The 13,621-nt window shown below is 49.7% G+C and overlaps 1 protein-coding gene across 2 annotated transcripts in view; it reads right to left on the reverse strand.

Moving 5' to 3' along the window:
• Positions 1 to 2,652, reverse strand: part of TP53BP2 (tumor protein p53 binding protein 2) — a 39,300-nt gene extending 36,648 nt beyond the window's left edge. For both annotated transcript variants that reach the window (XM_063444046.1, XM_063444045.1), the window contains exon 1: positions 2,524 to 2,652. The gene's annotated coding sequence lies outside the window, so the exon portion shown is untranslated. The remainder of the gene's footprint in view (positions 1 to 2,523) is intronic.
• Between the last annotated feature and the right edge of the window lie 10,969 nt (positions 2,653 to 13,621).

Genomic DNA, 13,621 nt, shown 5'->3' on the forward strand with positions numbered 1-13,621 from the left:
TCCGGCTCACTGTGTGTTTGGGGGTGGGGGGGGGTCTCCGGCTCACTGTGTGTTTGGGGGGGGGGGGGGTCTCCGGCTCACTGTGTGTTTGGGGGTGGGGGGGGGTCTCCGGCTCACTGTGTGTTTGGGGGTGGGGGGGGGTCTCCGGCTCACTGTGTGTTTGGGGGTGGGGGGGGGTCTCCGGCTCACTGTGTGTTTGGGGGTGGGGGTCTCCGGCTCACTGTGTGTTTGGGGGTGGGGGTCTCCGGCTCACTGTGTGTTTGGGGGTGGGGGTCTCCGGCTCACTGTGTGTTTGGGGGTGGGGGTCTCCGGCTCACTGTGTGTTTGGGGGTGGGGGTCTCCGGCTCACTGTGTGTTTGGGGGTGGGGGTCTCCGGCTCACTGTGTGTTTGGGGGTGGGGGTCTCCGGCTCACTGTGTGTTTGGGGGTGGGGGTCTCCGGCTCACTGTGTGTTTGGGGGTGGGGGTCTCCGGCTCACTGTGTGTTTGGGGGTGGGGGTCTCCGGCTCACTGTGTGTTTGGGGGTGGGGGTCTCCGGCTCACTGTGTGTTTGGGGGTGGGGGTCTCCGGCTCACTGTGTGTTTGGGGGTGGGGGTCTCCGGCTCACTGTGTGTTTGGGGGTGGGGGTCTCCGGCTCACTGTGTGTTTGGGGGTGGGGGTCTCCGGCTCACTGTGTGTTTGGGGGTGGGGGTCTCCGGCTCACTGTGTGTTTGGGGGTGGGGGTCTCCGGCTCACTGTGTGTTTGGGGGTGGGGGTCTCCGGCTCACTGTGTGTTTGGGGGTGGGGGTCTCCGGCTCACTGTGTGTTTGGGGGTGGGGGTCTCCGGCTCACTGTGTGTTTGGGGGTGGGGGTCTCCGGCTCACTGTGTGTTTGGGGGTGGGGGTCTCCGGCTCACTGTGTGTTTGGGGGTGGGGGTCTCCGGCTCACTGTGTGTTTGGGGGTGGGGGTCTCCGGCTCACTGTGTGTTTGGGGGTGGGGGTCTCCGGCTCACTGTGTGTTTGGGGGTGGGGGTCTCCGGCTCACTGTGTGTTTGGGGGTGGGGGTCTCCGGCTCACTGTGTGTTTGGGGGTGGGGGTCTCCGGCTCACTGTGTGTTTGGGGGTGGGGGTCTCCGGCTCACTGTGTGTTTGGGGGTGGGGGTCTCCGGCTCACTGTGTGTTTGGGGGTGGGGGTCTCCGGCTCACTGTGTGTTTGGGGGTGGGGGTCTCCGGCTCACTGTGTGTTTGGGGGTGGGGGTCTCCGGCTCACTGTGTGTTTGGGGGTGGGGGTCTCCGGCTCACTGTGTGTTTGGGGGTGGGGGTCTCCGGCTCACTGTGTGTTTGGGGGTGGGGGTCTCCGGCTCACTGTGTGTTTGGGGGTGGGGGTCTCCGGCTCACTGTGTGTTTGGGGGTGGGGGTCTCCGGCTCACTGTGTGTTTGGGGGTGGGGGTCTCCGGCTCACTGTGTGTTTGGGGGGGGCTGGCTCACTGTGTGTTTGGGGGGGGCTGGCTCACTGTGTGTTTGGGGGGGGCTGGCTCACTGTGTGTTTGGGGGGGGCTGGCTCACTGTGTGTTTGGGGGGGGGCTGGCTCACTGTGTGTTTGGGGGGGGGGCTGGCTCACTGTGTGTTTGGGGGGGGGGCTGGCTCACTGTGTGTTTGGGGGGGGGCTGGCTCACTGTGTGTTTGGGGGGGGCTGGCTCACTGTGTGTTTGGGGGGGGCTGGCTCACTGTGTGTTTGGGGGGGGCTGGCTCACTGTGTGTTTGGGGGGGGGCTGGCTCACTGTGTGTTTGGGGGGGGGGCTGGCTCACTGTGTGTTTGGGGGGGGGGCTGGCTCACTGTGTGTTTGGGGGGGGGGGGCTGGCTCACTGTGTGTTTGGGGGGGGGCTGGCTCACTGTGTGTTTGGGGGGGGCTGGCTCACTGTGTGTTTGGGGGGGGCTGGCTCACTGTGTGTTTGGGGGGGGGTTGGCTCACTGTGTGTTTGGGGGGGGCTGGCTCACTGTGTGTTTGGGGGGGGCTGGCTCACTGTGTGTTTGGGGGGGGCTGGCTCACTGTGTGTTTGGGGGGGGCTGGCCCACTGTGTGTTTGGGGGGGGCTGGCTCACTGTGTGTTTGGGGGGGGGCTGGCTCACTGTGTGTTTGGGGGGGGGCTGGCTCACTGTGTGTTTGGGGGGGGGCTGGCTCACTGTGTGTTTGGGGGGGGGCTGGCTCACTGTGTGTTTGGGGGGGTCTCTGGCTCACTGTGTGTTTGGGGGGGTCTCTGGCTCACTGTGTGTTTGGGGGGGGGTCTCTGGCTCACTGTGTGTTTGGGGGGGGGTCTCTGGCTCACTGTGTGTTTGGGGGGGGGGTCTCTGGCTCACTGTGTGTTTGGGGGGGGGGTCTCTGGCTCACTGTGTGTTTGGGGGGGCTGGCTCACTGTGTGTTTGGGGGGGGGGGGGTCTCTGGCTCACTGTGTGTTTGGGGGGGGGGGTCTCTGGCTCACTGTGTGTTTGGAGGGGGGAGGTGAGGGCTCACGGTCTGTGGCTGCTCTCTCTCCCCACGGTTACCGACCTGTGAGTGCAGTTCCCTGGCTCCGGGTCCCGCGGTCTCCCCGGTGATGTCGCTTTGTGTAGCGGGTAGTGAGGGAGCTGTCTGCCGGAGGTGAAGAGGCCGATACTGAGCCGCCCGTTCGCCCCTCCCCCCGCGTGACGTCACGGCGCCGACACGTCACTCCCAGAACCACGTGACTCTCCCTGTGTACAGGCCGGCTGTTACCATGGCAACAAGCAGTCTCCATGGCATTAACCCATTCACCTTCCACGCCAGCCAGACCCTCTGGGGCTCACAGGGTAAATCCTCATCTCCATTGTTTAATTACAAACTCTATAAATAATTATAAATCACCAGCCATGCTATCCCTGCAGTGCCCCCCGGGGGGCGTTCCCAACATCTGAAATACACAGCCATCAGTTACTACAGTGAGAATGGCCACACCCACTGCCGCAAAGCCCCGCCCTCTGGGTCCAACCCACATTATTAATCCCCGCCCACTTGTCACAGTGCAGATTACAGTACAGCCATCAGTTACTACAGTGAGAATGGCCACACCCACTGCCGCAAAGCCCCGCCCTCTGGGTCCAACCCACATTATTAATCCCCGCCCACTTGTCACAGTGCAGATTACAGGGAATGTCAAACTAAGGCCAAAGTAGCCGAGTTGGAAACAGTCACCCATTCAGCCGCACTACTTCTGCCTAGCGTTGGAAATTCCCTGTAATTCTCTCTTTATTGACCTTTATAACACCAGGTTCCCACCGCCAGTACCATATATCCTTGGTGTGCGATAGATACATGCGCAGCACAGCATCTATATCACGCAGGTACATTGTATCACCTTAATCTGAGTCGGGTATCGGTGGTGACTCTGTCAGTGCTTCAGTCAGAGAGCTGTGTCTACATCATGGAACATACATGACTGCTGACCAGATAACCTACCCGATACCCCCAGTAATGACATGATGCCTGAGTATTGGATAAGGGCAACGGCCACAGCTTTATTGATTCAACTTTTAAACACCGTCAGCATTATCACCGCCTGTCAGCTGTTGGGGTGACTACCCAACAGACAGATAAAACCGTGTATTTCCAGAGTTCGTACAGCCTGCCTTCTGCCATCAGCCCTAGCAGGCTGCGACTCCCCAAAAGCCTTCTCTTGTGAATTACTTGCACTGGCCAGGAACTCCGCCACCGCGATGCCGGCCCTAATTCCCATTTTCTGGCATCGCACGCCCCCCCCAGACAGCGCCTGTTCTATTCCTGCTTGTTGTAACGAAAATATACCCCAACTCGCAGGATTCAACGTAACAAAAGACAACACAGAGGAGAGATACGTCTACCGGACCTTAGAATGGCCAGACTCGACGTATATGAGAGGAGACAGAGTCAGGAACGATCCGAGGTCAAGGGTACAAAAGAGACAGCGTAAATGAGGACTAGCCGGGGTCTGGTACACAGTAAACAGCAAGCCGGCAAACAGAACAGATAAGGATAAAGAGATAACGTAGTCAGAAACAAAGCCAAGGTCAATACGAAGGAACACAACTGAACACCACAAACGCTAACGGGAACTGCAACAGAAACCACGATAGGGCAAGGATTAAGGGAAAAAGGTGAGTATAAATACCTTCTAAATTAATGTGATTGGCTCCTGTCATATCCACAACCCCAAAAGGTAAGTATATGGGGAGTGTGGCATGACAGGGGCCAATGGGAGCCTTTTGCCAATTTAGGCTCCCACTGTTTCTTTAAGAGCGCGCCCGAGACCCGCGGCGCGCTCTTAGATTCAGGCGGGACACGTGACCGCTTCTCGCGGTCACTGCCCGCCTTCTTGTTGCAGCCGTCGGATGAGCCGCGCGCGGCTCGTGCAGCAGCAGGACCACGCGCGGCTCGAAGAGAGGACCGCAGCCGGCCCCTGGATAAGGTAAGTAACGCTACAGTAGCCCCCCCTGAGGACACGCCCTCCGGGGGGGGTAGGCCAGGTCTGGCAGGAAAACGAGAATGGAAAGAACGCACAAGGCGGGGAGCGTGAACAGCATCAGCTGAAATCCAACTGTGCTCCTCAGGCCCATAGCCCTTCCAATGCACCAAGTACTGAAGTCGACTCCTAAGGAAACGAGAGTCAAGAACAGCAGAAACTTCGAATTCCTCATGACCCTCCACATAGACAGGAGGGGGAGGGGGAGTATGGCGGGTATAGCGGTTGGGTACGTAAGGCTTCAACAATGAGGTGTGAAAGACATAAGGAATACGCAGATTCTTAGGAAGACCCAAGGCATATGAAACAGGATTAACCTTATGCAGAATACGATAAGGACCAATGAAGCGGGGAGCCAATTTCATAGAAGGCACCCAGAGGCGAATATTCCGCGTGGAAAGCCAAACCCTGTCGCCCACAACATAAGAAGGAGCCGCTCTGCGATGCTTGTCAGCCTGAGACTTCTGGCGAGCAGCGGAATCCACCAAAGAACGCTGAACCTGCTCCCAAGTGTTACGCAAACCAGCCAAATGCTCATCCAGAACTGGCATGCCCTGTGAGGAGAATGCAGCCGGAAGAACAACGGGATGCTGGCCATAGTGTCACGGTTCTCACCGCAACATCCAGACTGCCAGACAAGGTAGCCCCAGAAGTGCCCAATAAGGGATTTGAACCTGGGTACTTTTAGTACTGGGCCTGCTGTTTCTCCTCTGAGCCACCATACAGCCTGAAGTTTGTATCTTGCCTTGTATCCAGCACTGGGGGCTGGACGTTATTCTGTGGCTGTTCCAACATTTTCAGCACACCTGTAGCTGATGGCCTCATTAGCCAGGTATAAAACACTGCCTCTCCCAGAAGGCAGTGTCAGTTCCTTGACTTTGGTGATCGGTTTGCTGTTCCCTGCTCGCAGGATTCAACCTAACAAAAGACAACACAAAGGAGAGATACGTCTACCGGACCTTAGAATGGCCGGACTCGACGTATATGAGAGGAGACAGAGTCAGGAACGATCCGAGGTCAAGGGTACAAAAGAGACAGCGTAAACGAGGACTAACCGGGGTCTGGTAAACAGCAAGCCGGCAAACAGAACAGATAAGGATATAGAGATAACGTAGTCAGAAACAAAGTCAAGGTCAATACGAAGGAACACAACTGAACACCACAAGCGCTAACGGGAACTGCAACAGAAACCAAGATAGGGCAAGGATTAAGGGAAAAAGGTGAGTATAAATACCTTCTAAATTAATGTGATTGGCTCCTGTCATATCCACACCCACAAAAGGTAAGTGTATGGGGAGTGTGGCATGACAGGGGCCAATGGGAGCCTTTTGCCAATTTAGGCTTCCACTGTTTCTTTAAGAGCGTGCCCGAGACCCGCGGCGTGCTCTTAGATTCAGACGGGACACGTGACCGCTTCTTGCGGTCACTGCCCGCCTTCTTGTTGCAGCCGTCACTTGTAGACCCAAATAAACACAACTTGTAGACCCAAATAAAAAATATCTAAACCAATTTAATTTAATTAATTGCGTGTACCAATAGCGAGACCGAAGGTCTAACCGCCATATAACGATGAAACACCCGAACAGGACAAAACTCACCCCCAGTACTACCCACCCGGAGCCACATGCCTCTACCGTCCTGATCCGTCTTCGACCTGTGAATATGTAAGTCCACAAAACTATCCGACTCTAATTCCCATTTTCTGGCATCGCGCCCCCTGCAGACACGCCTCTTCTATTCCTGCTTGTAGGCCCAAATTAAAAATATCTAAACCAATTTAATTAAGGTGCACTCTGTCCGCCCTCATTTAGTTTCGATTGTCCCCCTCCAGCTCCACGTGTCATGCCGACACACCACCAAGTCGAGGCACAAACCTAGAAATGGTGACGTTGAACTTGCGTCTGCTCCTTTTTAAGCGCTTGGCATGCGGCTAGGCTTGCCAGCACGGTCGGGGAACAATCTCAGACCATATCAAAGTATACTCAAAAAACAATGCCAGGTCATGCTTGACAGAGTGCACTAAATTCACGGTCCTAACCCTACCTAAATCATTACCCCCCGCGTGGATAAGAATGGTGATAGCCCCTGACACAAACCTGCTAAGGGCAACGCACTCCGGGTAAACTTGCTTCCAGGAAAACCCCCGAATACCCATCCAGTGAACCCTCGCTAAATCCGCTGGAATCCCCAGGTTCCGTCCATAGGAGCGTGACTCTGCCCGTCGATCTGCCCAAAAGATAATCGAGTGTCCCAATATCCACACATAATGGGGGGGCACACCCTGAAACAAATCACAACAAATGAGGCCGAACGTACAGCTGAAATCTCCTGGATGACTATCTACCTAAACACTGCACAGGCGAAACTTCAAAACCCAAGACGCTAGCTTGCGTTGCAGCCCCAATTCTAAAGGATTGAGGAAAGAAACCCATAGGATCTCACCCACAAGACACCAACGCTTTCCCAAGCACCGACGCGAACTGAAAACGAGTAAGCGGGGACCCATTTGCGTGTACCAATAGCGAGACCGACAAAACTCACCCACAGTACTACCCACCCGTAGCCACCTGCTTCTACCGTCCTGATCCGTCTTCGACCTGAGAATATGTAAGTCCACAAAACTATCCGACCAACGCACATCCGATAACAATAACGGGGAAACCGAACGGCGATTGGAGGCTACGAGCTCCCCCACCCGTAAAGCTACGAAAAAACAGAAGACGAATGCCACCTGGAATAACAGACTCTCACTATCCGAACTGCAAACGCTAGGCAACGCAGCCATCAACTGCTTTGTGTGTTTGTGACGGGTACGGTGTTTTTGTGTGAGGGGTGCTATGTGTGTGTGTGTGTATGTGAAGGTGATGTGTGTGTGCTGCGGTGCTTTGTGTCAGGGGTGCTGTGTGTGTGTGAGGGGCGCTGTGCCCTGGTGGTCTGGTGATGGTGAGTTGTCATAAGCTCATTATAGACAAGCTCACTGACACACACACACACAAGTTCAATACAGACAAGCTCACACACTCACAAGCTCACTGACACACACACAAACTTTCTTACAAGCAGACACACACACACACACAAGGCTGAGTATATCAAGCCTACCTGGCACTGGAGGCTGTTGCTGGGAGGTCAGGTAGCCAGTTTATGCAGCAAAGTCTTTTGTTTAACGTGGGGGTGGAGCTTGATGGTGGGAGGTGGAGCTTGCTTGCATGGGTGGAGCTTATGGCGTGGGAGCGGAGCCTGCATCTGCGAGGCAGAGCAGGAGTCTGTTTGCCGGGGAAGCTGCTGGGAAATCGGAAGGGAGACTGTCAGTGCTCCCTCTGGCAACCAGCTGGTGAATGTAATGCGCGTTTGTACAAGAAGATACAACTGCTGCGAGGTACAGTTTTATTGTACACAGAAACCAAGTCTTGCATCCCAGTCGCAGCGATGAGAGTGCGAATTTCATTCTGGAGATTTTTGACCCAACAAATTTAGCCCTGGGGAGTTGTATGTTCGTCATATCTCTGAGCGGTCGTAATCAAAACAGGTCGTTAAGTGAGGAGCAACTAGGTTAGCATGAGAGAGTAGGACATACGCTCAGTTTGTCTTTATTGCGCTTTACTTTTTGTTAGCACTGAAATCTAATGTTCCATTCATACTCGAATCTAATCCGCATTCACATTTTGGTGACCTTATTTTGCCAATAAAGCAAAATAAAGATTGAATTTAAGTAAATACAGTATTTGTGTGTCTTGTAAACCCATTGTGGAAAGTTGGTATTTTATTAATTATAATTGTAACGAGTAGACAGGATAACTGACACTGATTGAGGCAAAACCATCCACAAACATGGAGTGATCTTAAAACGTATCTATTCCTTTCCCAAAGCTTTAACTCATTGGAAGCAGCCATCTTCCCCAAAATTCTATAATTATTCTCGTTGTTAGTGCACTTTTCCCCCTGCAATTTAAGTTGATCTATTGGTGCAGGATGCAGGTTCAGGAAAGACCATAGAATAATGCGGAATTATCACTTCCGCAGTATAAGTGAGTGTCAATTTTATTCAATTAGTCCGGGGGACGTTTTTTGTTTCAGCTTTGCACCTCAGCCCACTGATACGTAACCTGGGATGGAATTTATATAAGTGACAGAAGAATCCTAATACATTCTTTGTTAGATATGATCTTCAAAAGCAAAATATGTCATCATCTTTCATGGCACTTAATCAAGGTAATTTGGCGATTATGTCTCTCCCATGTTCAGCAAACAGGCTATCCCATTAAATCTAGTCATATGGCTGGGTGCAGCCTTCCAAGTATAAATCAGATGTACAGAGTTCATTGTCATAACTTGCAAATACCCACATACCTGCTAAGGTTTATATTGAGGTTCTCAATTTAGATAAATTAAACAAACAGACTCTTAAGTAAACAATACATGCTATCAGGAATGTAGAAGAAGGTATAATGTTGCACACAGTATGATTAGGGGTTTACCACAATACATTATTGTTGTGCCATCAATAGCATTATCAGAACTTTTATCACAATCCTACATTTTCAGACTGCTTTTCTGCTGGTGATGTCACCATAAGTCTTAAAACGTTTAAAAACTGGAACTCGATTAACTAACATTGCGAAGTTGATAACAAAGATTATGGTGACTTCACAGGTTTTCCGATTACATCTCAGCTTGAAAGTTAATGACAGAAAAGTGCATTAACGATGTTAAAAGGTCACACGTGTCATTGACCTACAGTGTTCCATATACATCAATATTGCTGTGTGCCTATTTCTTTAAGGTTGCTTGAAATGGACATTTTAATAACTCCAAACCGCCCCAAATTTGGAGCCCTGTCCTGCAGTCCTAGACTTGTCTCAGCAAGAACAGAGCACATCATTAGACACATTAAAAATAATATCAGGAAGTATTACTTTACTGAGAGGGTAGTGGATGCATGGAATAGCCTTCCAGCTGAAGTGGTAGAGGTTAACACAGTAAAGGAGTTTAAGCATGCGTGGGATAGGCATAAGGCTATCCTAACTATAAGCTAAGGCCAGAGACTAATGAAAGTATTTAGAAAATTGGGCAGACTAGATGGGCCGAATGGTTCTTATCTGCCGTCACATTCTATGTTTCTATGTTTCATTCACGCTGCGCAGGCTACACTCAAAGCATTGAGCCCATGGCATAGCAATTCTAAAGGGCTGTACAAATTTGCAAGCCTTAGTACAGCTGGACACCTGGGGTGCATTCATGCCAAGCTCCATGCCAGTTCCACCCATTTTCTGCACAAGGCATTAGCTAGGTGCAGAATTCATAAGTTAGCTTGGTGACCTATTCTTTAAGAACACCATTTTCCCAAAATACCTTATTTAGACACATCCCAGTGCCAGAATAACTAGCAAAATAACATTGTGGGCTTTTGCCTGGGGCTTAATGAATATTGAATAAGATGTGCCTGCTCCAGCTAGTTAGGGTCCACTGAAATGCCCATTTATGGTCCTCAGAACCACAGTGCTTGCCAATATATTCCATGTTGCAATATTTTCCATGTTTCACTACTTATTCTTCGGCCAAACGAATAAGATCTGAAATACTAGGAGGGTTCTCTCTTTACTGCCCACACGCAGCCACGATCTGTTATAGTTATTTATAACTTGAGTATGTTATTTATTTGAGTAAATAAACATGTCAGTATTTTTACACCCGTGCTGCTTTTGTGTTTTTGACCAGTATTGAGTAGAAGATGCGCTAGGTCTCATCTCTCTTAGTATTGGTATACAAACAAAACAAAAAGTAAAGTTATATGCGATCACACAAATACCTCTAAATATTTTCATTCAGTGCTTTAATATAAACCGTGTTAGCAAATATATATTTGTATTCAAAGGGCTTTATTAGCTTTTTTTAAACAAACAGTGTTAATCTGTGCTAGTAACACATTCGACAAACAATGATCCATGGAACACACATATAAAGACTCACGAAAAAGTGCATGACAATAGCTATAGAGCGGGACCTGTGACATGGCCAGCTATTGATGGATGCTCGGCTAGTACAGGATCTGCATGCAGAGACATCGTATCAATGTGTCCACTGAACATTCCACACACATTTACAAACATTCCAAATGGCCAAACAAGAGCATTTTTGGCAGAGGTGTCTAGAGACATTCTTCGGAGGTCCAGCTCACTATTAAGAGAATATAATTGTCACTATTTCTGAAGTTAAGTCAGCAGACCTGTCAAGCTACCCAGTCACAAGCGTGATTTTGCGTCAGTAGCATGCCTCCCAACCATCCTGATTTAAGTGGTACAGTCATGATTTTCTGGTCCCGCTGCCTTGATATTGTTCCCTGTTTTTTTTTCCACCTGGGTATAACCCTTTACCTCCACTCCCACTACATGGGATGCCAATGTTGGATTATATATGGAGCGATGGAAGCTTGACTTGTGTCTCTGAGAACTTTTTCTACCAGACTAGGCTACTGCTCTCTCCTTCCAGACAGAAATCGTCCCCTTTGCCTTTGCGTCTTCTGTTCCTCTTCCGGGCCTTGCTGTTTCTAAACTTGTCCTGGGAATCAGGAAACAGTGCTGTATCTGAGCTCCCTGTACCCCAGCTGGGTACCTCTACCAAGGACCGCTTCCTAGCTGGAACAGGGGACAAACCGAAGCACTTCTGCCCACAGTCACCGTGGCTTGACTGGGGTCCTGGAACCGCTCCCTACTGGAGCTGAATGGGGAACTTGCTTTATCCACCCCCAGGCACTGGACACCACTCACTCCTGCGAACTCTAGTCCTTACAAGGACTTTCCCCTGTTGAATTCTCCACACTGGAACAAGCTGAAGTGGTGATTAGCCATTTCCCCTCCCAGTAACCAGATGACACATAGTTCTGGGAGTACAAGATTAAATGATTTTAATCTGGTCAGATGGCCTGCTTTTATACAATTCTGAACACAGTTAAGCACGCCCATGACACTCCCACACAAACAAGATAATCCCTCTCCTGGACCTGAGAGGGGACTAGTTACCAGTCCCAAACTCCTCCCCTGTGCCTGAGAGATAATTGAGTTAGGAACTGAACTAACACAATTATCTCCAGACACAAAAAACACAATTCACAGACATCCCCAAAATACCTTAAAAATACATAAAAAACCCACAAAAGTTACATCCCCTGATAGTCCCGATCTGGGTGACCAACTTATCCAAAATTCACCCAGATCAGTTCAGAGGTACGGGAATTTCATGGAAGTCTTAATTTGACCGACCGCAAATCAGGGCTAGCAGTTGGTCTAGTTTGGTAGTTTAAAACCGAACAAACAAACATAGGAGCTTGTTTCCCTTGTTTGTGGGAACGTTTCCACCGAACAGTGCCTTCATAAGTGTTGTAGAGCTGAACGCACCTGATGTGGAAAGTCCAACGGTGTTCGGGAGTCTCTGTATCTGTTTTCAGTTCCATGAACTCGACGACCAAACACCGCTGCCTGCGTTCAGCGAACAAGATGGCCGCCACCTCGTGGTCGTCCATAGGAAATGCTTCCACCCAGACGAACAATTAGAACACATTACAAAGTAGCAATTAGGCTTAACAAGCTCCCGGGTGGTCTCCTGTTCATGCGGCTGTTCGGTCCAAATACACAAACGGAGACTTTTACAGGGCATATTACAGGGCCCATAGTCTGTGGGCAGGAGGCTGGCAAGCAGGCTCCTCCAGGAGCTCGTGGCAAACTCACGTGGGAAGGGGAGTTTGTCACAAGTGCAGTCAGCCAACTGTTCCGAAAACGCTGTTACTGGGATTCATGAACAAACCAGACAGGACACACAGTTCCCAACGGAACAAACACATACTACTTAAACATGTAGTAAAATCCATACAAATAAAAACAAACATACATAACTTGAAGAACAAAAAAAATAAAATAACTTTCCAAAATATGGAAAAACAGAGATACTCTGGTCAGTTGTTTGTAATTTCCTAATGTGCACATTGTGAATATACAAATCAATGCATTTTCCAGTTTCAGCAACACAGGTTGCTGGAGAGTCGTAACAAGTCTGAAAAAAAAAATCTCCTTTTCAAACAAGGGCACTACATCTTTCCAACAATATGCAGGAGTCCTGATGACACAACAGACTGGCTCTGTTCCCCTCTATATATGATATGTCCACTCTCAGCTCCATCTCTATGTACAGACGGTAGCCAGGCAATGGAATTCACTATATGTGGCATTATTCCCAGACATACTTTTGCTGGAATCTTATTAACTGCTTTCCCAAAAATACCAGCATATTTCTTGAAATACAGAAAATTGCAATAAAAGTGTGCTGGCGCTTGTTAAAAGTGTACAGTGTGAGCGTTGGTGTATAAAAAGGGGATTGTACCACCCAGGCGCAAAGCAGGGCTATCTTAGAGCTCTACACATTGTAGGTTTTGTTTTTTGTTTTTTTGTTTTTTCTTTCTTCTACCCATTTGTTTTAGAGATAAATTCCTTTAATCTCATTATACCATATATTTATCAACCCCTTCCATCTCATACAAGTTTTTCTTTATACATGGTGAATGTATTTTGGACAATTATATTTGTTTCCTACCTACACTATTAGGTGGGTCAGTTGAAGGATTGTCAAAAGACAAATAAATAAATCTGTAAATGTTAATAGATTTATTGTTTTTTTTTAGATATTCTTGAATATGCACCAGGATATCAAATAGTCCTTTAGGAAAGATTTCATAACACAGTTGACGTCAGTAGGGTTTCCCTCTACATAAGCAGATGATTCAGGGATCTACTCCAATTTGTGCCTAGAATTACAGAGGGCAGGTGTAGGCAACCTTCGGCACACCGGGTGTAGTGGACTACATCTCTCCTGATGCTTTGCCTGCATTATAACTGAAAGAACATTATGAGAGATGTAGTAAACACGATCTGGAGTGCCAGAGGTTACCTAATCCTGACCTAAGTCATTGACTATGCATTGTCAGGGCTAGATTTACGGGTCAGTAGAGTAGGCACCTGTCTACCAGCTTGTCATGCCTTAATTATGATATCCTCTTACTTCCTGGTTCCACGGAGCTTAGCCACACCTCTTCATGACACGGTCTCCCTATTTAATCTGACCGCACCAGCTGATCGACGCTGGATT

Source organism: Pelobates fuscus, chromosome 2, assembly GCF_036172605.1.
Source record: "Pelobates fuscus isolate aPelFus1 chromosome 2, aPelFus1.pri, whole genome shotgun sequence".
NCBI classification, from domain to species: domain Eukaryota; kingdom Metazoa; phylum Chordata; class Amphibia; order Anura; family Pelobatidae; genus Pelobates; species Pelobates fuscus.